Here is a 27,469-nt window from a genome sequence, read left to right on the forward strand (position 1 = left end):
TAGCCTTAGAATGATTTCTGCAGCTTTAATTTATACCGCCCACACAAGCGGAATTCATATGTAGCAGTCATCTATATATGACTATATATAAAAGTACCCATATAAAGCCATATATGGCTTGCATTCATATATAGGCCTCATCCATATATGGGTATATCAGGAATCGGGCATATCAGGCCATATATGGCCATATATGGCACATATCAGGAATTGGGCATATCAAGCCATATATGGCTATATATGGCACATATATGGCGAATATTCATATATGGGCCTGATATGCCCAATTCCTGAGGTGGCCATATATGGGAATTTTAGGGGCGAAGCTCCTTAAGGCGGCACCCGTTCGTCCCTCGTAGTCGTAGTCGTAGTAGTAGTGCGTAACAAGTCTTACGCTTTGACCTCCAAGGTGGTGCCGGTGGGAGATTTTTCCTGTGCGTTGTTGAACAATAAAAAATTCGCAGCATGCGCGTTAACTAAAAGCCGAATTCTTCTGTCTCTCATTCCCCATTAGCAGCCATTGGCATGTTCCAGTAGGAAACGTTAGTAGAAGTAGAAGTGTAAGTGTTAGCCATAAGCCGATCCAAGGTAGTGCCTGGTGAGATTTCTCCTGTGCGTGATTAAACAATAAAAATTTTGTTCTAAACGCCGTTGATTGATGAAATAAACCTACGAAAGACGCCAGATGTTTTGTAAAAGCAAAACGAAAGAACGCCAGATGTTTCTAAAGCAAAGCGAAAAGACGCCAGCTGCTTAACGAAAGACGCCACATGTTTTCTAAAGCAATGGTTTTCTAAACAATGAAAATTCACAGCGTACATGTAAAATTAAAGTGAGCTGCAAGTCGTCATAACTCATCGAACCTTTAGTATAAACGCGCCCGATCTCACGTCGGTGATGATGTACTGGGCAGAATTCACGGAAGATTCACGGTTTACCGATGAACCTCCGCAGCTTCGCCCACTCATCATCATTCACTCCGTGGATATACTGTGATTTTTATATATGTCCATAATGGGATTTTTGTAAGGGACTTATATAAATTATATGTGGCCATATATGAGTATATATGTCTGCATATGTGGCTACCGCTTACCATATATGGATGTAAATAGGGCCGTATATGGCGCGATCTTCCCATATATGGAGACAAATACAGCCATATATGGCGCGGCTGGTCCATATCTAGAGTGAAATGCTGTCATATATGGCACGGCCACACCATATATGTACATCAAGTAGATCCATATATGGGGTTGTGCTACCATATATGGGATGAAGAAAGTATATACGGCACGAGTTACTAACATATGGGGATTGTCATATATGGCAATACGTACAGGAAAGTGGCCTAATTGGTATCTCACCAACAAGAGTATCAAGTATAAACATTGTTGCAATGCAATCATAAAAGATAAAATAATAAGGTCTATGTACGTGTCAATGCATGGTTCACTCGTGTATAGTTGTACTGAGTTTTACATGAACTTTAGGTTTCCAACAATAAGTGGCAATCCTTACGACGTCATTATTATATATACGAGATGTTTTTACAAGGGCGCTATCCTCTCCGCACATATAATACATGCAAGCTCCCAAACCTCGCTATTCTCACTAACCAAGCCGATGTGTATAGTTGTGGTATATAAAAAACGCCATGCATGCAACTTCTATTGTTCACAGTAATACATGGTTAAATAAAAGCTAGTTTTAATGCAGCTTTTTATCTCGCACATCAGTGGACAAACTTGCTGATAATTCGAAGTTTGTGATGGCTATATGCTGGACACTTCATTTAACGAGGTTTCTGTGAACGTTGTTTACTCACATCTGGGATCACTTTCAGTTGACATTTACCATAGTAGTATGCGCAGAGCAATATTTGAGGCAGTATTTTCAAAAACAAAAATGAGACAGTACAACTCGCACGCCTTATGCTTACATTAAAATTGGTGTCGTGCTCATGTCTTGCAAGGATGCGCTTTGCGTTTCATTTAGCTGCGTATAAACTTCTTGAATGTGCAGATCGTGAACTTAATGTCCATTTGTAATGAGTACATTCAAGGAATTCATTTCATGCGAGGTTTGAAAGCGTCAGTTGAATCTCACTCGATACATACCTATGGGGTATACGTTAAGAAGTGTCAAATTGACGCACGCACGATGCACATTTAATTCACCAATTATTAAGCGCTCAGAATGCTGCACTTTTATAACACCGAATTCACCAGACTTCTATTTTGTGCGTGTCATTTCTTGATCGGGATCGCTAATAATGTGCACCAATTGCCTTAAATGTTACCTTGCGAATGCATTTATCACGACACGTTTTTGTGAATAATTAAGGGCCTTACATAAACCAGACTGGCCATTCTATTTACAGCGCTCCGTAGAGCAGCCACGTAATAAATAAAACTACATGGGGCTATATCCTTTCAACACTAACAGTGTGGCTCATATCCTTGTGAACTATAGGCGAATACGTATACATATGCGCGCACATGCATAATTACACGCTCGCGCGCAGCGGCTCATGGGTACGCGGACACACCCGTTTGTTTCAATGGGGCCATATAATTTTTGCCATGGGAGTAATATCGTTGACTCAACGTTCATCTAAGGGTTGTAGGAACAGTACATTTATTATTACCGTTGTTATTATTATATTATTATTATTATTATTATTATTATTATTATTATTATTATTATTATTATTATTATTATTATTATTATTATTAAAGCATGAGAAGTAAGATAAATATCCGGATCGAACACGTCGTGGCAGCCAGCGTACGTGAAGCAGCGAATTGCAAATTCTACGAACGCCTCCCTCAAAGGTCATGCACCTGTCACTCTCGGCAGCCAGCAGGGATTGAGCGAGCCCTATTGTCTCGAAACCCGCGTGACTAGTTAAACGCGGGGCCGCTTGCACGCGGCGGACACAAGCGAGGACGAGCGATTCCGGTCTGAGGGGTGAGAAATTCGGCGAATGTATACTGGAAACTTCCACTGCACGCAGGAACACAGACGACCAGAAGGCGGGTAGCTCATCTACGGTTGCGATAAAGAAAATAGCACACGAAAAGTTTAACTTGTATGGTGTTAATATCGCGTTATTAATTATCAAGTGTTGAAACTTTGTTTGCCAATAAGCTTCGGAAAATTTACTGCAGCCACAACTGTGTAAATTGGTGATCTCACGGACACCTTAGCGCTGCATCATGGTCGAGGCTGTATCCATCCGCGCCCCTGTTGCTTCTTTGCTGACCGGAGCTGCATGCGCGGCTCGTGTTCGTCACTTGTGATTTCTCTTGCTCTTATTTCGTGTTCAGCGACTGCTTTGATTTTGCACTGACTTCAACGCAGACCTGAGGAATTTACTTCTCTGCATGTGGTGCAATTGTGGATGCAGAGGCAAGTGTGTTTTTGTGGAGAGGCCGTTGGTTTGACCATCGTCAACTTTTGGGGCTGAAAAATGGACGCCTAAGCTTGTGTGCAAGTTTTCCTCGCATCTTCCTTTCTGAAAAGCTGTACGGATAAGTGTGGTCGTCTTAAGTTGTGATTAAGTTCCTCTGGATTTACTGGCTCTGTACATCAGAGCCTCTGCTAAATTTCAAGGTAAGTTTATCGTTTTCTTTGCCTTCTTACGCTGTACTAAAAAATGATGAAAACTCACAAAGCGTAGTGCATTGCATGTTTTGATTAGTATATGACTGCATAACAATTGTGGTTACGTGATAAAGCCGTCGTATTCTAGCTATTTTATTTTTACAACACCATTTTGTTTTGTTTTTTCTATTTCTTCCAGACATGACTCCCCCAATTTATCGGAAGCAAGCGCTGTACAAACTAAATTATGGCTTTCGTGTTATTGTAGTTTTCGTAAAAATAAAAAAAAAACAAAACAAATATATCTGGATATTTTTTTTTGCTTTGACATTTGAGAGAACACCAAAAGTCAATTACAACTTACGCAATTAACAAATGAAAAAGTTGGCAATCCGCATCCCCAAGTATGTGTCATGACATTTATATGCCCGTGTCCTAATTTGTCGGTTTTCGCCCAGCTTTTACCTTGTTTTTAGAATTACGCTTGTCTTGAAGATATGTGCACACGGCTAAAACTTCTTGCGAGGGCAATTCTAGAAGACGGTGTACAGTACTCACGGATTGAAACGGGATAATTTGGGACCAATTAACGCACATACTTTCGTCTCCACCGTCATCAGTTCGGGCCATATCGGCGTAATTTCGACTAGAACGCGTAGACCAGAGCAACATTATATGTAGAGACCAGATTAGTTGTGATATGATGTGGTTATCTCGAGCGGTTGCGCATACCAGTCGTTATACAAAAAATGTGATGTCGCCTTTGAATCCGTGAGCACTGTACGTAATTTTGTACAAGTCGACAAATTAATCCCGACTGATCTGCTTAGGGCTTGCAACTGATGAAAATATTATTGTTTTAGTAGCTGTATCAAAAGCAGGCAACGTTTTGAAAACAATTTTTTAGCGTCTGGTTTTCAAGAAATGTCACTCCATTTCTACTCGCACAGAGATTTATAGCCGCCATTTTTTCCACTATACTTGCACATCACAAGCTTGCGTACCAGCCGCTATTGGTCGAACTCCATAAAGGTTAAATATCATGTCCCCTAAATCATTCAATGCACACGCAGTCCACATGGTCAGTGGCAAGTAGATAATTTAATTTGTCTCGCAAAAGAATCCTAATTGACACGCAAAAATATTCTCAATAAAAGCACGGTAGACAATGTGTTTATGAAACTGAATATTAAAAATACGTTGTTCGTGCGCAAAACGTTTCAGAAAAGACAGATAGGACAGAGCGCACTCCTATCTGTCTTTCCTGAAACGTTTAGCGCACAAAGAACGTATTTTTCCTTTTCGAGTGCAGTACCAACCAGCCCAAGTAGCCACCCTGTTGAAACTGAATAGAATATGTCGATAAGCACTCAATTTAAACACAATGCATCTTTTCGTGAAAAGTTGATATAGCCTGAATGCAATCACTAAAAAGAAACAAGAGCGCAACTTATTTGCATGCTTTTTAGCTACATGGGCACAGAATGCTTCGATCGTGCATGTTAAAAAAATATAACTGATCTGAATCTTAGCTGCCTTGCCAAACTGTTGTTGTGCAGTGAATGCCTCCATACATTAAAATAACTTGACTAACAGTCATGTGCTGACCCCGAACAGTAATAAACAGCAAAATGACAGTTCTAGCAATAAAGCTTTGAGGATAACTGCAATTTTTCTTGGGAGGGCAGTGAAATAGCTCACAACCCTCGTGTTGAAAACACGACTGCTACAGCAGACCGTTGGGTGGCATCAATAATCATGGAGCATTAATTCTAGCTGTAGAATGATTTCTGCAGCTTTAATTTATGCCGTCCTCACAGGCGGAATTCATATGTAGCAGCCATCTATATATGGCTATATATAAAAGTACCCATATAAAGCTATATATGGCTTGCATTCATATATAGGCCTCACCCATATATGGGCATATCAGGCCATATATGGCCATATATGGCACATATCAGGAATTGGGCATATCAAGCCATATATGGCTATATATGGCACATATATGGCGAATATTCATATATGGGCCTGATATGCCCAATTCCTGATGTGGCCATATATGGGAATTTTTATATATGTCCATATATGGGATTTTTGTAAGGGTTGCCATTGCCGTGGTATTTCTGTTTCTTGGTCTTGTTTCGCATTGAACTTCTAGCATTCGCTGTGTCTTGGTCATTTCAGAGATGTTCGTTACTTTTTGTTTGCACTGCGTTTATGCTGCCCCCACTGCTACCTTCTTGTATTGCCACAGTTTGCGTTGCAGCCAATTCTCCGTAGAGACCTACTTTGCATGCGCTTTCAAATGAAAGTGCGCCGGCTGTGAACAATGCCTTCTGCGTTCCTTAACTTCGAATTCCAGATACCAAGCTGTCACGTACAGCATCGAGGAAAAATTCCCTGGGGTTACATTTCCGGGCTAGGTACTTCAACCCTACAACAAAGTATACGACGCTTTCGTGATGAACTTACACTCTATGGTTGAATTCAGGGGTTTCTGCAATTACGGACGTCTTCACGCAGAAGTGACTTTGCAAGAACTCTTTTACTTCCGCGAAGGTCTTGCCTCCTCACAGTAAAGGAACAACCTAGTTCTTGAAAATTTTGTATGTTTCTGCGACAATAATTGTCAAGAAAAGGGCAGTTGCTCCACTTCGGCTATTTCAAAATATAATAATTTGTTTGACGTCCCAAAACCACAATATGATTCTGAGAGACGCAGTGGTAAACGTAGAAATGCCCAGCAAACGTTTCTGTGTCATGGGTTACACATGGTGTGCGCTTGCTTGTAGCTCATAAATACGCATGATATTTAAAGACGTCTGTAATCAATCCAGTAATTATGGACATTTTTCCACTGACAAACATAGCGCGGCAATTCCTGCTCGCTCCTGCGGAAATAGCAGAAATATAAATTGCGAGTCACTTTTGCGAAGGCAGCAGGTCTGAACGTATCCGCGGTATTTGATTCAGCTTAGCTACCATTGACTATAATTCGCAAATTGTCATCTCTTATGGGATGTCGAAGGTAGAAAGATAGAGGCGTATAAACGACTACATTGTGGATGTAACTTTCATTTGAGTTCATTCTGCTAGGAACAATGTAGATGGAGGTGATGGACCCGTTGTCATGGCGGATATGCATGCGTTATTTGAACTTCGCCTAATAATGAGATTGAGCACCTGTCTTCATGCATATGTTATGTTTACAATTGAAGCAAAGCGGGCTACGTACTGCAGTGGCCCATGACCGTACCCACCGTGTCTATGCACGTGGATAGTTTCAACACTGTCAGAAGATGTGCCCATGTTCACGTTGTTTGCAAAACGACCTTGCGGTAGACGATGCATATTCACAAAATATTGTTAAGAATTATTATCACTATTAAGGCGAAAGCCTTAGATGCCTCATTCAACGCGAAATTCGATCGTCGCCATCGGTGGCGTCAACATGAGTGACGCAAGAAATAATCATCACGTGACGACGTCACCACATGACGTCAACACGACGTCCCAGTTCGCCAAAATTTGAGATGCCATCATGGTGTCATCACGTGACATCATCGCTTTGTCAAAGATGGGCCGATCACGGAGGCAGTGCAAAACCAGGTGAGGTGCAGAAAGCTTGCATTGCCTCCGATCCTGGAGGCAGTGCAAAACCGATTTAGTTGCAGAAAGCTTTCGGAATGGGCCGGGGGAGTATCAATACGACTGATATGAAAAAGAAGATGGCTTTCGCCTTCGACTAGTCTCAGGTGGATTAATAAAAGGCGCTGTGAGTTTTATTATTATTATTATTATTATTATTATTATTATTATTATTATTAATATTATTATTATTATTATTATTATTGTTATGGGATTACCGTTGTCGCACCATTGGCGCCACCTGCTACTTGACGCTCTACAGGCGACCTTGTTCTTGAACATGTGGGTTTCATAACTGCGACAGGAGAAAAGGCCGAGGCCTGCGCGGGACACGCAACTCAGACACGCCGTAAGCTACAGGAGCTGCCTTCTAAAAGCTCGTCATAAACTCCTTTAGGGTGACTATTGCAAGTACTGAGCGCTGAACGCAGTTTTACGCGCACATATTCATCAAAGTGCTCTGAAGTGATCTTTGCGATCGGAAAATTATATTGCAAAGGATACTTGTGGCATGTTTTTTGTTTGTTTTTCAAAACAGCCAGGTCCACTTTAAGTGAAACTGTGAAAAACGCAGTTTTTCGTTACTGACAATATGGTGGGGCCTGCTCCAACAATTTTTGCCAGTATGCTGCTAAAACCTATATAGCCCGCCGTCGTCAGTATTCAGGAGTAAAATTTGGATTTGGCTCTTATAGATCGGAATATTTCATTTGGACTTGAATTAGCTTGAAAACAAAGTCCAAATCACAACGAATAAACGATAAACCGACATTATGCGATGCAATTAACACCATCCTCGTGCTTCCGCCGGTGCGTCCTTCGTCGCATAGGCGTAAGGGCGATGACTAGACTTGAAGAACGTATGGTCTTTCCCGGCAAAAGGCGCACCCTTCTGGATTGTCAGCAGCGTTTTCTTGTTCTTGGCATCTATTGAAGGCCATCAAAAGTGCTTCAGCTCTTCTTCTTCTTCTTAGCCCGTTTCGGATCACTTCTTCTTCTTCTTCAAGGTACCCAGTACATTTGAGTTGTCTTGGGTCTTTGAGCTGCGCTCCAAACACCCAAGATTGCGCGGGACGCGCAGCAAAAGGCCGCTTTTCCAGCTTTCGATGGGACTGTTCTAAGCACTCTTGGAGTAGCTGGAGTTTAGAACACCCGTTCTAAACACTCTTCGAGCAACTAATACAAGTACACATGCATGGGATCCACTACGCCATAAATCATAATTTCTCGGAAGTAGGACAACATCCACTACGCCATAATTCGTCGTTCTGCGATTAGGCAAGGTAGCCGCTACACATCTGTAAGGTATTATGTGCACTTTGTTGATGCTGCATATGGCTGACGACGGTGAAAAATTATTGCTGAGCGTTTTGCAGTGGGCGTCGGTGTTATGTATGTTCGAGTCTGCAACTGTCTGTAAGTGATTGCTTGTGCTCTGTTGAGCTTTGTGTGAGTAGGGGAAAAAGTTCGACGTCCTAACCTATGATGAGAGGTGAGTTCGTGGTATGACATGAGCGGGTCTTTGTTATCGAGGTTCCTGCGGGCTGCATTAATGCCTACTTCAAGTGCAGTTGCGAAGTGCGCTCTACGCCATAATTATTCCTTTTGCCAATTCACGAAGTACCCACAATGCGTCCGTAGGGTACCACGCGACCCTGCGCAGCTGCACACTTTGTAATGGGTTGGCGGCTTTAAATAACCCATCCGTTGCGCAATTCATATGTTTTGACGCCTGGTGCGATTCTACGATTCTGCCACGCAATATCACATGCGTTAAGTAGACAACTCCCACTACATGACATTCTTATAGCGTTTTTTTTTTTACAAAACAGTTTCAACCACTGGCGTCGCTCCCTGGTAGAACACCTGCTTGCCACGCCGAAGGCCTGAGTTCGATTCTCTCTCGGACCTATCTCAAATCTATCTCGAATCTATCTCGATCTATCTCGAATTTTCGCTCACGGACAACTCTGATTATTCGCTCACAACCATTGACGCTGCCGCCGACACCGACACCTGAATTTTTGCGAAACGAGCTCTTTAAGGCTATCGCGGTAAAATGATACATGCCTCATTACTTAGATTTAAGCGTTCCTGCAAGAACATTAGGTGGTTAAAATCAATTCGGAACCCTTTATAATGGCGTGCCTCATATACACACAAAACGGCAGGAAGCGCAAGATGGAAGCTTCCGATGAAAAAATCCGTAAACAGGGGGTGGGTGCTCGAGCCGACGTTTCGACAACTGGACTTTTCTTCAAGGCTTGAAGGCTTGCCTTCAAAGCTTCAAGGCTTGCCTTGAAGAAAAGTCCACTTGTCGAAACGTCGGCTCGAGCACCCACCCCCTTTTTACGGATTTTTTCATATTCACACAGTGATTTTGGTGCGTAAAACCCGCAACTTGTTTAAAATACAATGAAATCTGTCATGAACGCAAAACTAGTGATATTGATGTTGTGAAAGCAGGAAAAACAGGCGGACTAATGGAGGTTAACTTTTTAAGGTTAGTGCATGTAGAGAACATTATGCCTACGGGAAACGCATGTGCGGAGAATGACACGTTGCAAAAATATTTTTGCAGGAGATTCTGAGGCCATTGTTTCCTCCGTAGTGCTGGGAGCGGCGTGCTCTGAGGAAAAAAGAAGCAGCCCTCACCCAAAGACGAAATAAAAACGCTGACTACGGTGGCGTAGGCTTCTCTCTTGCTTCTCTGGTCAAGGCCAGTCGAGCGGGCGCCGTGTGAGTGAATCGGAGGCTGTCTCCCCATCCCGACGGCAGAGCTCTAAGCTGGCACCACAGCTGAACGAGAGATCTGTAAATTGGACGGCCGCAGCTGAAGTTAACAGCGGCGACACGTTTACAGTGCTGCAGGAGTCTTTGGTGGCCGGTTACCGTGGTCCGTCATCGCCTATATAGCTGCTTGCACGCCACTCCAGTCTCCCAATTTGAAGCTCCGACATCGGGTGAGTGCTTCAGCGCCAGTACTAATTCTCACTGGATTCATTTTTCACAGCAAAGCCTTGTTTCTTCATTATTTTATTACGACTCCGCGTGGTTCCTTCGTAGTAACGGCGTCACGTTAGTGTTTTGGCGGCCACAATTCCATTAGATAAGAACGTTGGTGATATTGAGTAACGTTCATCTTTGTTAATTACCACGTATAAAGATGTATTAAAGCAGCTCGCTTCTACACGACAGTATCATGCTTGTAAAAAACTAATTTAAATGTTACTCGATAAACTGAACCAGATTACGCTGTGCTACAACCGCAGGCCGAAGCAAACATAACTTTGAAGCAACTGCAAAGAGGATCGAGAAATCCATTGGCCAATAACATAATATGAAAATGTGCTCGAAGTAGTGAACCAAGATGCCTAGGAGTTGGCGTTTCGCGACTGAAGGTGTATGAAGTAAATAAACCCTTTTCATAGAATCTGAACAAGGGAAGCTGAAAAGCGCGATTACATTTTTTAGGGGCGAAGCTCCTTAGGATGTGGGTCGTTCCCACCTCTGTAGTAGTAGTATGTATGTATGTAGCCAGCCCTAGTTTACTGAATTGCTCACTAGATGGCGTTTCATGTATTTCTTAGAGCTCTAGTTTAATGAATTGCTCACTAGATCGCGTTTTATGTATTTCTTAGAGTTGCTGTTTAAAGATGACAGATGGCGCTTGTATAACGCGATGGCGCATGTCATTGGATGCCTGCGATCGTAAAAGGCGCTCGCTCTTGGCGCGCTTTCTCTTTCACTCGGAGTCGCCGGATGGAGGCAGACAAGGCGCTCGCTCTTGGCGCGCTTTCTCTTTCGCTCGGAGTCGCCGGATGGAGGCAGACAAGGCGCTCGCTCTTGGCGCGCTTTCTCTTTCGCTCGGGAGCGGACAATTTCCCTGCATTTCACCGATCCCAAAGCGGTGATCATGAAGGGACCACGTAAACCAACAGTACAATAAAAGTTTGATGTTTATTACAGCGAAAGCTGTTATGAGATAATTTCACCGGCCGTTTTTGGCGCCGTAGTTGTCCGCCGCCGCCGCCGCTGCCGCCGGTGTCCGTAACCAGTATCGCTCGAAATAAGAAAAAAAAAAACGAAATAAGAAAAAAATTCCAGGATGGCACCTGGACCCTTTGCGTGGGAGCCCAGTATTCAACCTTTGAGCCATGCCGGTGCTTGAAACTGCTTTGCAAAAAGGTCCTATACAGGCTAAATGTCGGGAAGGAACCACATTAGCAAATGCAATATAGCGTGGAGAAGAGTAAAATAAGCACCAAGCGTCGCACAACGCGAATTCTGTAACCAGGCGTCACACAATGCGAATTGCGCAACGAGTAGGTTGTTGAATGCTTCCAACCCATTACAAAGGGCTGTGCCATAATTCTTCATCGTCATCAGGCACAGCATCAATAAAGTGCGCATTATGCCTTACATGCATTTAGCAGGTACCAACGCTCTCCGTAGAAGTACGAAAAATGGCACAGTGCCTGCTGCCCTACTTCTCAAAAATTTCAATGATTTATAGCGTAGTGGGTTCCTCGCAAGTGCACTTGTATTGGTTGCCAAGGAAGCCCATAAGCGCATGATCCATTTCCTCAGGGCCTCAGTAAAATTACAATGATTTATAGCGTAGTGGGTTCCTCGCAAGTGCACTTGTATTGGCTGCCAAGGAAGCCCATAAGCGCATGATCCATTTCCTCGGGGTCTCAGTGAAGTTCTTCACCCCCCCCCCGTCTCTCTCCCACGTCAACGTATGTTATACAGCATGACGGGAGAGGGAAATAGCGACTGGGCGTCACCCAATGCAAATTACATAACTGGTGGGCCGTTTAAAGCTTCCAACCCATTACAAAGAGCTGAGCCATAATTCTTCATCGTCATTAGTCGTCGCGTCAACAAAGTTCACATAATGCCTTACAGACGTGTAGCTGGTGCCTCGCTTCTCCGCAGAATGACAAATAATGGCTTAGAAGGTGCTTCCCAACTTCACAAAAATTGTGATTTATGGCGTAGTGGGTACCTTTGTAGTGTACTTGTATTGTAGCCCCAAGAGAGCTTACAACGGGCTTTAGAAACGCCGCTCTTCCAGCTTTCGCTGTGACTGTGCTGCGGTTTCAGCACAGGCCTGGCGTTTTTTTATATACACGATGTTTCACAATCTTTATATGATGTACTGGGCCAATTTCACGGAAGAGTTTCACGGTTTACCGATGATTCCCTCCGGAGCTTCGCCCCACTCATCATCATTCACCCCGTGGATATGCTGTGATTTTTTATGCTTATTTGAACATACAGTAGCGTGCAGGAATGGATATTGCAGGAGTTGGTACATGTCTAATGTGCCAGTTTCAGGAACAGGTCTAGAAACATAAATTACAGATATCAACTTATACGTGTCACTATTGATGTCTATTAGATTTAATGTGTCATATTTATTTATACAAATGATGTACACAATGTATGCAAATACTCAATTCATGTTGGTTTTTAAGACTGGCTTTTCAATATTTATTCTTTTTCATTCAAGTTTTGCATTCACATATACGCGCATATTTTGCTGAAAGCGTCGCGAGAAATGTTCTGCACGCCCACATGTGTGTGTTGCCGATACATTTTCTTGTGCTTACATTAATATATAATTTTGCGCTGCTTACATTTGCACATTGGCGCATGTAGTGGCACAGTTTGCTGAATTTGACTGGTTAGTGTTCTCACAGCACTTAAGCTCTTATTTTGCCTCGTAGCGCAGCCGCTGCCGACAGAGTGGTGTTTCACTTCGATTTTGCGTATTTTTTGACAGAAAGGGAATAAAGTTATATACACCTGAAATCGCACAAAACTTAGAAAATCTCGATATGCTGCACTGCTCGGCGGCGAAAAATTCATTCGATGGGAGAGTGCGTACATAGGCAGTCCAAGGCGACCTGCAAAACGTTTACAAGCAATCATCGAATGATCTCACTGTCTGAGTTTAATGCCTCACGAAGTGACTGCCGCAAATTTTTTTTGGAGCAGAGTTAGATTTGTCGCGCGCTTTAAGCGCTTTCTCTCCTCTCTCGTCCCAGCGAATGCGCTAAAAGCTACACGGGGGAAATTATAAGGGGGCAATAAGCTATTCTCGTTAGTCAGAGCGTCCTGACCTTGATCTCTTTCCTTTCTCAAGCGAAGCTTGTATTGAAAGACATGTATAGCTGGTGGTGTTCAAAAAAACAATCCTCACCGTACAGCTGGCGCACTCCAAAGAAATAATAAATAAAGAAATAAATTTTATTTCCGAGGCTGGGGCTTGAATCCGTGTCACCCACGGTCCGCAACCGAATGCCCTGAACGCTAGGCCAAGCGCCCAGGATTGCCCATGGCAACTGAATCACAGGAATGCTTTCTACCGACGATGCAAAAAAAAAAAACAAGTTGGAAGCAGTACATTTGCTAGGGCCGCTTCATTGAAATATTTCGTGTTGGCGGACTAAAAGCGGTCTGCTGGACAACGCGTAAGGTCGATATCACATTTCAGAAAAATTCCGACTTTGAGAAAATTGAATTTTCTAACCGCGTTTCGATGATCGTGCGATGGTCCCTTCGTTGGGCCGTTGTGCAGGCTGGCAAACGCTAGAAGAAACATGAAAGACGCCAAGTTAATTTTGCCAGAGGTACACGTGCCACTGTTCACTGGCCTAAACACATGCTAAGGCTTCACGTTCGCCTGAAGAGTGCTTCCTTTCTTGTGGGCTCAAGCTACGGCATGGAAAATTCCTCGATGGCACGCACCGCTGCCACGTGCACGCACGTGATTGGTCGAAGAGATAAGCTGGCGGCCGTGGCAAAAGACATGACCAAAGAGGAGACGCTGAAGTTTCTTGAGGTCGCAGAGGAAAGGGAACGACAGATCGCGCGTGAACAGCATGAGCGTGAGAAAGAGACTCTCGAACTCAAATTGAAATTAGCTGAAACAAATACTGGTTCACGCAATGACGCTAGCAACGCTAGTACTCCCACGACGGCGTCTGCCAGCTCGCCTACTCCCAGGCGTGGACAAATTTGCCCTCATAAGCTGATGGCACCCTTCGATGAGTGAAGGGATGACCTCGATGCATACTAGCATCGATTCGAAAGGATCGCCATTGGGTAAGGCTGGGAGAGGAGCGAGTGGGCAAACGCTTTGAGTCTTTGTCTGGTGGGAGAGGCCTTGAGTGTATTCGGCCGCATGCCGGAACAAGAGTCATTAGATAATGATTTGGTGAAGACGACTTTATTAGAAAGGTTTAGACCGCCTGCGGAAGGGTTTCGTGAGAAGTTCCGCTCTTGTAAGCCCGAGAATTCTGAAAACATGTAAAGAGTTTGCATGCCGCATCACCAACTATTTTGATCGTTGGATGGGGTTGTCGGATACAGAAAAAATGTACGAAGGAGTCCGCGATAGAATGGTTGGTGAGCAGTTCCTAAACCGTTGCAGTAATAGGCTAGCTGCATTTTTGAAGAAAAGGAAATTGTGCACGGCAGAGAAGACGACCAAACAGGCTAATCTAGTTCATGGAGGCACAAGGATAAAGAGTCTTGGAAAGGCGAGCAGTGACAACCCTGTAGAAGCAGAGGGAGAGCATAGGAGTCGGGCCCCATAAATAAACCAAGAGCACAACCACGGTGTTCCTTGTGTAACCGGCCTGGACATATAGCTATGAATTGCCATACAAGAAATAGTCACAACGAAACACCAGTGACCTGTCACCTGTGCCAGAAAAAGGGATATAGGGCTGATGAATGTAGGACTAAGACGGTAGAATAAACGGCATGTGTAATGAGATCCAGAGAAAAATGACAAAAAGATCAAGACATGCCGGTGGTAGAAGGAGAAGTACAGGGACGCGGGGCGACAGTACTGAGGGATACAGGTGCCAATACAGTACTAGACAAGTAATAAGAATATAATGAAGAAAGGAAGACATTGAAGACACGGGCTCAGCTATCATCATCGCGAGAGAAAGGCACGAGATCGGCGTTGGAACACCACCATCTTGTTCTACCTGCGTACTTTTCCGAGCTACCACCCGTTCGTTCGGCTCGCCCAATAAACCTCTTTACATTTGGTGGAGGTGCGGGGTACCCACATCGCCTGCACCCTGGAACTACGATCCCGCACATTGCAGCCGACCATGCAAGTCGACGGTTCCCAACAGGCACCACCTCTCGCGGCCGCCGTTTGCCCCGGCTCGGTTCGCCAGCGAGACCCCCCGATATTTGCGGGAACGGAAGATCAGGACGTCGAGGACTGGCTGTCGTCCTTCGAGAAAGTTAGTGGACCCAACAGGTGGGATGACGCTGCTAAATTAGGCATCGTGAACTTTTACCTGGCTAACGTGGCGAAGCTATGGTATACTAACCACGAGTCCGAGTTCGAGAACTGGTCCGCTTTCAAGGAGGCAATATCCGCAGTTTTCGGTCGCCCTGCCGTGCGGATGTTACGCGCAGAACAACGGCTGCGTACTCGGGCACAAGAACCAGGTGAAACGTTTACCGCCTACATCGAAGACATAATCGATCTCTGCAGGCGCGTCGATGCCTCAATGAGCGAAAGTGCGAAGATACAGCACATTATGAAGGGTGTCGACGACGATGTCTTTCAAATGCTCCTTGCGAAGTCTCCTGGTACGGTGTCCGAAGTGGTAACTTTGTGCCAGAGCTACGACGAATTGAGAAGGCAACGAGCTCTCACCCGACGTTCATCTCAGGCTAACCAACCGCTCGCTGCACTGGACGTCGTCCCTGACCACTCATACCTTCTCGCACAAATGAAAGACTTTGTGCGTGAGGAGGTGGCACGTCAGCTTTCACTCCTGCCGTTTGCTCAGCGCCAAGAGTTCCCACAGCAGCAGCAACTGCGGCAACCGACCCCGTTGGCTCCCGTGCTCCGACACGTCATTCAAGAACAGATTTCGGAGGCCCTGCCGGTACCCAATCAGCAGCACCCTGTCGCCGCACCTCTTACTTATGCTGAGGCAGTAAAGCGGCAGCATCTACAACAGCAACAGCCCCCACCATTCCATGGAGTGTCACAAGCCGTAGCCTCGACTCCTCCCCCTGTCACATGGGGTGCTCCTATCGCTACAAATCCCTGGCGAACGCGCGATAACCGGCCGATCTGTTTTGCATGCGGTGGCCCTGGCCATGTCGCCCGACACTGCCGACGTCGAGTGCCGGGATACACAGACACCCGTTCACAGAACAACTACATGGATCGTCCCCGCTCTTGCTTTGACAGTTCGGATGCTCACTCAAGCACGTCTTCGCGTGAATATCTGGAACCTACGTCTCGTCGCGCACCTTCACCCCGTCGCCGCTCCGTGTCACCCATGCGTCGTCGACCAGCACCTGAAAATGAGGGAAACTAGCCGCCGCAGTTCAGGAGGCAAGAACTGCGCTGTCGAAATGCTCAAGTCCTCGAACTTTGCCGTCGAATATTGTTGAAGTTTTCGTAGAAGGCGCCCATACATATGCTCTTGTCGATACCGGTGCTGCCGTTTCCGTTATAGACGCTAAACTATGTCGCAAGCTTCGAAAAGTGACCACGCCTCTTGATGCGATGTCCTTACGTACCGCGAATGGAGAACCTGTTCGGCCTATAGCCGCCTGCACTGCCCGACTCATCATCGCGGAGGACCCTTACATTGTTGAGTTTATCGTCCTTTCCTCCTGCTCTCACGATATCATACTTGGCTGGGATTTTCTATCGCGCAATCAGGCTGTTATCGATTGTGCCAGATCCGCACTTGAACTCTTCCCGTTGTACGACCAGCCCTACGGCCACAATGATCAAGGCGCACACAAGCTAGTCGTCCAAGAAGACGCCGAAATTCCCCCGACAGCAGCTGTTTTGCTCCCTGTGTTTTGCAACGGCGTGTGTGATGGAGCTGCATTCTTTGAACCATCGAGCCTCTTGCTTAGTCGGAAACCACTTCTTCTGCCTTATTCGACAATTTCAATTTCGAATGGAACCAGTGCTCTCTGCCTCACTAATCCCCTTCCGTATCCCATCAACCTGTTTAAGGGTGAATCTCTTGGATGCGTGCAGCCCATTGATAAGGAAGAAATTTTTACTGTGCAGCATGATTCATCTCGTAGCGACCTCGACGCCATCAGTGCCCTTAACACCTATGATGTATCAGCTTCCGAACTATTCGATTCGTCGATCGCAGATGGACTGTCGCCATCTGAACGATCTGATCTTCTCCAGCTACTGCACCGATTCCGCGATTCTTTCGATGTTGCTCAACCTGCCCTTGGCCGAACTTCTACCATTCTTCATTACATCGACACCGGCTCCCACACGCCTGTGCGACAAAGACCATACCGTGTTTCCGCGGCGGAACGCCAAGTTATTAGCGAACAGGTTGACGATATGCTTCAACGCGACGTTATTCGACCATCACAAAGTCCATGGGCATCACCTGTCGTTCTAGTTAAAAAAAAGGATGGTTCGATTCGCTTCTGCGTGGATTACCGGCGCCTAAACAAGATCACTCGAAAAGACGTGTACCCTTTGCCCAGGATTGACGATGCCCTTGATAGTTTACAAGGCGCCGAGTTTTTTTCATCGTTAGATTTGCGTTCTGGGTATTGGCAGGTACCCCTAGCAGATGCTGATCGTCCAAAGACAGCCTTTGTGACACCCGACGGTCTATATGAATTTAATGTCATGCCCTTCGGCCTCTGCAATGCGCCTGCCACCTTCGAGCGCATGATGGACTCGGTTTTACGGGGTTTGAAGTGGCAGATCTGTCTCTGCTACCTCGACGATATTGTTGTCTTTGCGCCAGATTTCGCAACACATCTCGAACGCTTGAAACACGTCCTGACGTGTCTGAAGAATGCGCAGCTCCAACTCAATCTCAAGAAGTGCCGCTTCGCTGCACGGGAACTTACGATTCTCGGTCACGTCGTATCAAAGGACGGTATACTTCCAGACCCGGCCAAACTACGTGCTGTCGCCGACTTCCCCAAACCGACGACTGTGAAGCAGTTACGGAGCTTCGTCGGGTTATGCTCCTACTTTCGCCGGTTTGTGCGCAACTTCGCCTCTATTATTGCGCCTCTGACCCAACTTTTAAGCAGCGCCACCGATATTTCGTCATGGTCTTCCGAGTGTGACCATGCATTCTCCACACGTCGTCGTCTCCTCACATCACCACCTATATTGCGGCACTACGATCCTACAGCGGCCACTGAGGTTCACACTGACGCCAGCGGTGTCGGCCTCGGTGCGGTTCTCGCACAACGAAAACATGGGTTCGCCGAGTATGTCGTCGCATACGCCAGCAGATCTCTCACCAAGGCTGAGTCGAACTATAGCGTCACCGAGAAAGAATGCTTGGCGATAGTTTGGGCGCTTGTCAAGTTCCGCCCATACCTTTATGGCCGTACGTTTGATGTCGTTACGGACCACCACGCGTTATGCTGGTTGTCTTCGCTAAAGGATCCATCAGGTCGTCTTGCCCGTTGGGCTCTTCGGCTTCAAGAATATGACATCCGCGTTATATACCGTTCCGGCCGCAAGCATGCCGACGCTGATGCACTGTCGCGGTCCCCATTATCCACAGAGTCTTCATCCATTTCCACTATAGACCTCACGTTGTCAGCTCTTGACGTGGACACCGTCTCTTCTGCACAACGCAAAGACCCATGGATAGCTTCGCTTCTTGACGTTTTATGTGAGGCACCCACGCTTCGGACCACTCGAACACTGCGACGCCAGGCACCACACTTCAGCATTCGGGATGGCCTTTTGTACCGGCGTAACTACTCACCCGATGGTAGGAAGTGGCTCCTAGTTATTCCCCGAACGCTGCGCTCTACAATCTGCGCGTCCTTTCATTCCGACCCGCAATGTGCTCACGCCGGCGTCTTCAAGACCTACGAACGTCTACGGAAAAGGTACTACTGGCGCGGAATGTTCAGCTTCGTCCGCCAGTTCGTTCGCGGCTGCCACGAGTGTCAGCGGCGGAAAAAACCACCACATCCTGCAGCAGGTTCATTACAGCCACTTCCGTGCCCAGACCGTCCATTTGACCGCGTTGGCATTGACCTTTATGGACCATTGCCATTGACAATGGCAGGCAACCGATGGGCTATCGTTGCCGTGGACCACCTTACACGGTACGCCGGAACCGCTGCTCTTCCCACAGCGACAGCACAGGACGTCGCATCTTTTATTCTCAATCAATTTGTGCTTCGTCACGGGCCTCCTCGCGAACTCCTGAGTGACCGTGGGCGGGTATTTCTCTCCGATGTAATCCAAGCACTTCTCCACCAGTGCCACATTGTACACCGGACGAGTACAGCCTACCACCCTCAGACAAACGGTTTGACTGAGCGGTTTAATCGGACTCTGGGTGACATGCTTGCGACGCATGTTGCATCTGATCAAACAAACTGGGACCTCGTTCTTCCATTTGCGACATACGCGTATAACACCGCTACGCAAGTCACAACTGGGTTTTCCCCATGCTTCCTTCTGTACGGTCGCCAGCCGTCACACACTATCGACACTTTGCTGCCATACTCACCAGACGCCTCCGAGTGCACACCCGTGTCGGACGCCGCCCGTTACGCTGAAGAGTGCCGCAGACTAGCCAAACAGTTTACTACGGCCGACCAACAGCGCCAGAAAGAGACCCGCGATGACAATCATCCTCCTGCCGCAACGTTCGCTCCTGGAGCACTTGTGTGGCTGCATGTACCGCCGTCCGCTCCTGGTTTGTCTCCCAAACTACTCTCAAATTATCATGGTCCCTACCGCGTGGTCGAGCGTACTTCACCCGTCAACTACGCCATTGAGCCTCTTACGCCGCCCAGCGACCGTCGTCGGCGTGGACGTGATATCGTTCACGTAGAACGCCTCAAGCCGTACTTCGACCCGCTTGTTCCCACCTGTTAGATCGCCAAGGTGGCTTCATCTTTCTCGACGGGGGAAATTATAATGAAGAAAGGAAGACATTGAAGACACGGGCTCAGCTATCATCATCGCGAGAGAAAGGCACGAGATCGGCGTTGGAACACCACCATCTTGTTCTACCTGCGTACTTTTCCGAGCTACCACCCGTTCGTTCGGCTCGCCCAATAAACCTCTTTACAAGAATAATAATATCTAGGGTTTAACGTCCCAAAATCACGATATGATTATGAGGGACGCCGTAGTGGAGGGCTCCGGAAATTTCGACCACCTGGGGTTCTTTAACGTTGACTTAAATCTAAGTACACGGGCCTCAAACATTTTCGCCTCCATCCAAATTGAAGCCGCCGCGGCCGGGGTTTGATCACGTGATCTTCAGGTCAGCATTCGAGCGCCATAACCACTAGACCACCGTGGCGGTGCGGTACTAGACTAGTAAGGAGAAGCTTTGTGTCACCTGAGAATATGGCCGGGCAAGTAAAGCCAGTGACTTTTGTCGACAGGTCCATCAAATATCTGCCAGAAGCAAGGACACAAGTATCGACCCCCTTTTATACAGGGCTGGTGACAGCGAGGTGTGTGGAGGACCCCCTGTACAATTTGATCGTAGGAAATGTACCTGGTGTGAGGAAGACAGATGATCCCGATCCATCTTGGAGAGGGGCGAATAAAAGCCTAGAACAGAAGGGAGACTCAGAGACTGAAGAAGGAGAGAAGACTAAAGTAGACATAACAGCGGCGGTACAAACTAGGACAGCAAGTAAGAGAACCGAGACAGAAACCGCTGCGCGTCGTAGCCATTAACGGGTTAGACATAACAATGTCCCAGTTCAGTGAGTTGCAAAAGAAGGACCCACCAAACAGAGCAGGTGATGAAAGAATAGGAGAAATCATAAGAAGGAAAAAGAGTAGAACGGTAGCGCAATTTATCAATCAGAACGGGCTGGTCAATCGCAAGTGTGTGTTTAGCTCTGGTCGGGAAGTACAGCAATTGATGGTGCCTGAGCAATTAAAGAGAACAGTGTTAAATTTGGGGCATGATAGCATAATGGCCGGTCACCAGGAAATACAAAACACGTTGGAAAGGATCACGGAAGAATTCTTTTGGATAAGAGAGCAGAGTGATGTGAAAAGATACGCCAATCATGTGACGTATGCCAAAACACAGTGGCTAAAGGGCGAGTAGGGCTGGTCCCGTTAGGTAGGCTGCCAATCATGGAGCTACCATTTGACCATTTGACAGGGTGGCTATAGATATTGTAGGCCCCATCTACCCAGTTTCAGGAAAGGGAAATAGATATGTGTTGACTCTTGTGGATGTAGACACCTGGTACCCGGATGCAGTTGCCCTAAAAACCATAGATACCATCCAGGTAGCGGAAGCCCTAGCGGATATGTTTGCACGATACGGGGTGCCTAAAGAGGTACTTAGCGACAGGAAATCGAACGTCACATCGGAGATCATGAGCGAAGTGAACAGATTAATGCCCATTGATCAAAAGCTAACAGCACCATACCAACCGATGGCCAACGGGTTGGTGGAACGTTTCAATGGAACACTGAAAACAATGTTAAAAAGAATGTGTAAGGAAAGACCCAGGGATTTTGTTTGCGTATCGAGAGGTACCACAGGCTAGCTTAGGGTTCTCTCGGTTTGAAATGTTCTATGGGAGAACAGTCAGAGGCCCAGTAACAATTCTCAAAGAGTCGTGGTCCAAGTAAGAGCTAGGAGCGGAAGAAAAGAGCACATACACATATGTGCTTAGAAACAGGTCGGAAGAAACGTAAAATAGCACATCAGGAATTAGGCCAAGCCAAGCAAAAGCAGAAAATCTATTATGACCGCAAAGCAGTACATAGGACACTAAACCCTGGAGATAAAATCTTGGTACTTTTGCCCACTGAAAACAACAAAATGCTCATGCAACCCAACAAAAAAGCGGGTTGCGATATGAAATTTCGGTTCATGAGCAGAAAAAATTCGGCAGATCCCACGCGTTGTGGGAGTCGGTTTCATGCGAAGTCGTCAGCTAGTATTTTTATGCTGTATTTTATGGCTTTGAGCCAGGCGTTACGAGGTGGATCGACGTGTCTTTGTAATGTAGTAGCTGGGTGCACTTCGTGGGCTTACCAGGCACGTCGACAACACTGGCGTTTAAAGGGTAACTAATGGTGCGACATGACGTCCGCCCTCACGTTAGGGTACATACGTCAGTATTATCGAAACTAAGTGCACTTTATGGTGCAATAATGTGAATATCATACGTAACTTTCATTATTGCATTCCTCCGGGGTCGAGCAATGAATGCTTCAACACAGCTTGATGAATCATAGGGATACAAATGCATTGTTTATTAGACTGCTATAAAAGCGGAGCCAACACTCGAACCACAGACGTCAATCTGATACGACGCCTCTATCGTAGGAGCATACATATGTAGTATTTATTGCTTTCTTGTAAAATTAGATAACCAGCACCACAACCACATTTGACATAGCACCGACATTACGCCTGCGTAGGCTCTTTTAGGAGCTGGCTCGCCAGGTTCTTAGGCTGGGGCGAAGTCCCGCGCCGTAACTTGGACCCATCCTAGCTTGGCTCAGCGCAAGCTCGCGCGAAAGCGAAGTCTTCTTCCTCTTGTTCTTCGAGCGCCTTGATGATGATATTAACGCAAGCAAAAGCACAAGTAACATAGCCAACTGTAGCATGCGCACGCTCGCTTCACTCCGGCGCGCGGTCTAGTTTGATAGGAGACCGCTAGAGGGCCACATCTGCGCGCTTCCTCTCTCTTTCGACGGTCGTCAGTCAGTGCGCTTCTATACTAATAACATGAACTAAGAAGACAAAGCGGCGGAGCGGAGGGCTCGTAATGCAGCAGCAACGTGGCTGTCCATGTCAATGTGTATATAATTATAAATTCTGTATATAGTTCATCATAATTGTCAATTAATAAAACATTGTGTATATATGTATATATAACAACGTGTGTCACGTCTTCATATGATGGTAGAGGACGTGTACGGAAGATTCACGGGTTTTCCCGATCTTCTCCGAGCCAGCTCCTCAATCATCAGTCACTTCGTGGATATGGCGTGATTTTTCCAAACAAGTTTTTAGACCTGGCGTGGCTCTGTGGTAGAATACCTGACTGCCACGGAGAATGCTTGGTTTCGATTCCTGATGGGATCCTAATTTTAATTATTTCCATTCGTTCGGTCAACGGTACCGTTGTAGGTTACTCTTAACGCTCTCGCATATAAATTACCAATATCTGCTCTCGCCGTTCCTGGGTAGATAATAAACTGTCAATCACCTGTGGCGCATACACATACACCACGGCCCGTGGTAAACGGGTATGTGCCACACACGTCTCAAGGAAAGTGACAACGTACGCGACAGGATTTTCACGTTATTCATGTCATGATCCGACAGCCATATTCGTCAAATCCTCTTACCTTCCCATGCCAATTTTGGACTACACCAAGCTAAGGAGGCGATCACAAGAGGAGCCAGACGTAGGCGGCTAGATAGATAGATAGATAGATAGATAGATAGATAGATAGATAGATAGATAGATAGATAGATAGATAGATAGATAGATAGATAGATAGATGCTTCGCGCTTAAAAACGTATTCCTGCATACAATCCCGAAGAACTGCTCTTGCTACACACTTTTCCCACAATAACTTCGAGACATAGGCGTGCACACAGGGGTGGGCGTAGGAAGAAAGGGAGCGTTCCCCCTTTTCCCCATCACTTGCCCCTATTTCCCTAATTGGGAAAGGGCTCCTGAATTTTTTTCTATTCAGCACATGCTGTCGCATTATAGAGCTTCGTTAGTATAGTGAGGGCGCTATTAATTTAGTTTGAACGTGCGCCTGCCGCTATAGCTGTAGAAGTTCTGTAGAAGAGCACACATGTTCACTGCGAAGGACAAACATGCAACTTTATTTTCAGCTTATGAGAAGCTGCTTGTAAAACTGAGACCATGTCGATGATATGCGAGCCATTCTTCACGAAAGTAGTTTTGTTTGCAATACATCTAGGCCTGCCACTTCAATTGACTCAGTGAGTCTACAGCGGATCCCGATCGACTGGCCTGAATATCTTACTGCTACTAACATTTTACAGCGAAAGCTAGTATGAGATCACAACAACAGGCGATTTTGGCGCCGTAGTTGTCCGCCGCCGCCGGTGATCGCATCCGCTACCGCGCGAAATAAAAAAATGAAATGATAAAAGAATATTCAGGATTGGATGGGATTCGAACATGGACCCTCTGTGTGGAAGTCGAGTATTCTACCACAAAGCCACGCTGTTTTTTTCCTTTTTTTAACACGAAAGTGTTTTATGCCGGGGTCCACCAAGACTTCAGTGACGTATTTCCGTCACGGAAATGACGTCAAAAAATATACATGATCAGATGGCAAAGGAAAAAAGGTACCGTCAACGGGAATCGAACCCACGACCGCTCGGTCCGCAACAACAGAGGCCGGGCACGCTATCCACTGCGCCACGGTCACGGACTCTGGAGACATTACAAACGCGCCTTTTATATCTACCACTCTCCTGGTCGGCTAGGTGGTGTTGACCTCTGGGAGTGGTAAGGTAAAGTAATTCGTCATTGCTGCGGCCTCCGCGACTAGCACCTGCAACGCGTTACGCGTCCTGCCCGTTGGGCGCGTTTTCAATAGAAGTTGAATTTTGTCAATGCATTAACATACCGCGAGGTGGCGACGTTTGCCCAAGCGTAGTAAAAGCGTCGTCCTCGCTCATAGCATCACGCTAATACAAACCAAAAATAGCTCTGCGACGCGCGCCTGCCTCACCCGGCTGTAACACCGCGTTCCACGCTCACGCGCTCGCCCCGAGAGAAATCGCGGCCGGGCTACCGGGGCGGCACGACACATTTTAACATGCCGTGGGATGGCGACCAATATTCGCGTCCAATATGCGACGCTCTTCTGGCTATCACACCTCGTTCTCTGATTAAGCTTTCCCCGTTAACTACTACAGCTACCATAAGGGTTTGTTTAATCATTTAAAGGGGTCATGAACCACTTTTCCAAGTAATGATGTAATGGCCTCAGTATCGGAGTGTACTGCCTCCCGAATCGATTGCCGCAAAAATTTCTCGAGTCCGTCAAGAATCAGCGGAGTTACGGGGGTTTGGCGCACGCTCCCAGCGCTTTCTCTCTTTTCTCGTGCCGACGAGCGCACTGGAAGCTAGACAGGGAGGGATGGCATGGGCGAAAGAAGTTACGCCAGCGCGCGTCATGAAACGCGATCGCTCTCCCGCTGTGATTCGCTTGCGCGAGTGCGGCTACCGTGTACTGAGGAGTGCGGCGCCGGCAAGTGGCGGCACCCCGCGGCAAGAAGCGCATCTGATCCGAACGCCGCTCTCGATTTACGTCGGCTATCGGCCAATAAGTATGCTATGTCTCTTGCGACGTACAGCGGACAGACGCCCCGCCCACCGACGAGAGTGAGAACCGGCCTCTGTTTGAAAAGAGGGTGCCTGGGGAAACGGCAACTTCGCGCTCCGCTTGTGGCCATTACGCGGCGCGCACGACTGTAATATTTGGCAGAGCAGTTCATAGCCGTGTCAGCTTTCCGCAGGATAAGTTTTTTCAATCAGCCCAAGGGGTGCTTCATGACCCCTTTAACATGGACGTTAGTCGTCGGGATGGAGATGTACCACCAATCATCAAAGCGGATGAATCCACGTTAAACGGTGCCATTTGCTGCCAGACATCAATACACATTGTGCAAACTCTCTTATATCAATGTACAGTAAGCATTCAGTTACTTCTGTAAGGGCACGCTTTACTTTCGTGTTATTCCGATTGCTATGACGGAGGGATCAACCATGTTTTTTTTTCTTCATTTCCAGACCTTAGGAAACACTTTCCTACCGCAGCGCTTTTAGCATGCGGTTGAGATTACAAAACTTTCATTTTGACCGGAGAATCCAACAATACCAACACTTCTTCGTCATATTCCAATTTCCGAAACTCTTCGCTTGGTCTGCCCACCAACTCGGTAAAGTAAGAGTTCACCGGTCTCGGATTTATGTCACAGTTCCTTACAGAATTTCGGTTTCTCCAATTACTGTGAAGACCGAGGAGAAAAAAACATGTCATAGGGCACAGTGCTTTGACCTGTAGCTAAATAACGAATACCGTGTGGCGTGAGCGGTAATTCTTTTTAAGGGTTCTTCGCATAATATCCCAAAAGAAGACCGCACTCCAACCATCTACAAATACATGTTCTGTAAATTCAGGTTTCCTACAAAGTAAACACTCGGTACCCCATGGTAAATACTCCGCTTTTTCTTCTAGCCAAGTTAGAACGGGCTTTAAACTGCATACAGAGCCACGTTGGTGCTTGGAACTCCGTCACAAAAAAAAATCACAGCATATTCACGAAGTGAATTATGAAGGAGCTTGCTCCAGAGGTTAAATCCGGTAAACCGTGAATACTCTGTACATCTGCTCAATCATCATCATATATTGATGTGAAACAAGAGCTGCTGTGGTGTATTGTATATACGCATTATATACACAATGTTTATAATTTACATATTGATGCACAATATACACACATTTTCATATTGATGCAATATATGCATTTTGTTCAAGAGCTTATTTACGGATCACAAAAGCTCGGGGGAACATTTTACTTTTAGTATAATGGCTTTTTCTGCTTTGCTGGCTCTCAGCTCGGGGTTCCACCTGTGTTTGCGCCCGATTTGCTGCGGCCTCGCGGTCCTTTCCGACTCGGGGTCCGCTTGTCGACGAGCCCGTTTAGCTTCGGCAACGCGAGCCCTCGCTGCTGCCGCCGCCTCGGTGTTGGTAGTGGCTTCTGCTTGCTGTCGGCGCTGGCGTCTCTCTTCGGCCTCGCGAGCTTTCACCGCAAGGTCTTGGCGGCGAGCCCGCGTGGCTGCTGCATCGCGAGCCTTCGGCGCTGCTGCCTTGGCTTCTTCGGTGTTCATGATGAGTAGCGGTAGCGAAGTGCACTGAGTGATGTCCGGCGAAATGGAAATGAAGTGCGCCAAGAGCGAGCGCTATCTAAGGCGCGACACTCTAGCGGTCTCCTATCAAACTAGAGCACATGCCGAGGGCGCGTGCCCTAGTTTTTTTTATTTTTTTTTTCAAGTGCAGTATTCAAGGGCACGTGCTCCGCCGATAGCGCAGAACGCGCCCTTGAATCAACGGAGGGCACAGCTGCGCCTCTAGCGGGAGCAATGAGAGTAGTGTACACGGAAGGAGGG

The 27,469-nt window shown here is 46.6% G+C and overlaps 1 long non-coding RNA gene across 1 annotated transcript in view; it reads left to right on the forward strand.

Moving 5' to 3' along the window:
* The window catches only part of LOC125757193 (uncharacterized), a 58,242-nt gene that overhangs the window by 2,945 nt on the left and 27,828 nt on the right, over positions 1-27,469 (forward strand). The window contains exon 2 of the long non-coding RNA XR_007415127.1: positions 9,842-10,223. This is a non-coding gene — a long non-coding RNA (uncharacterized LOC125757193). The remainder of the gene's footprint in view (positions 1-9,841; positions 10,224-27,469) is intronic.

This window comes from Rhipicephalus sanguineus, chromosome 2, assembly GCF_013339695.2.
Source record: "Rhipicephalus sanguineus isolate Rsan-2018 chromosome 2, BIME_Rsan_1.4, whole genome shotgun sequence".
Classification (NCBI taxonomy): Eukaryota; Metazoa; Arthropoda; class Arachnida; order Ixodida; family Ixodidae; genus Rhipicephalus; species Rhipicephalus sanguineus.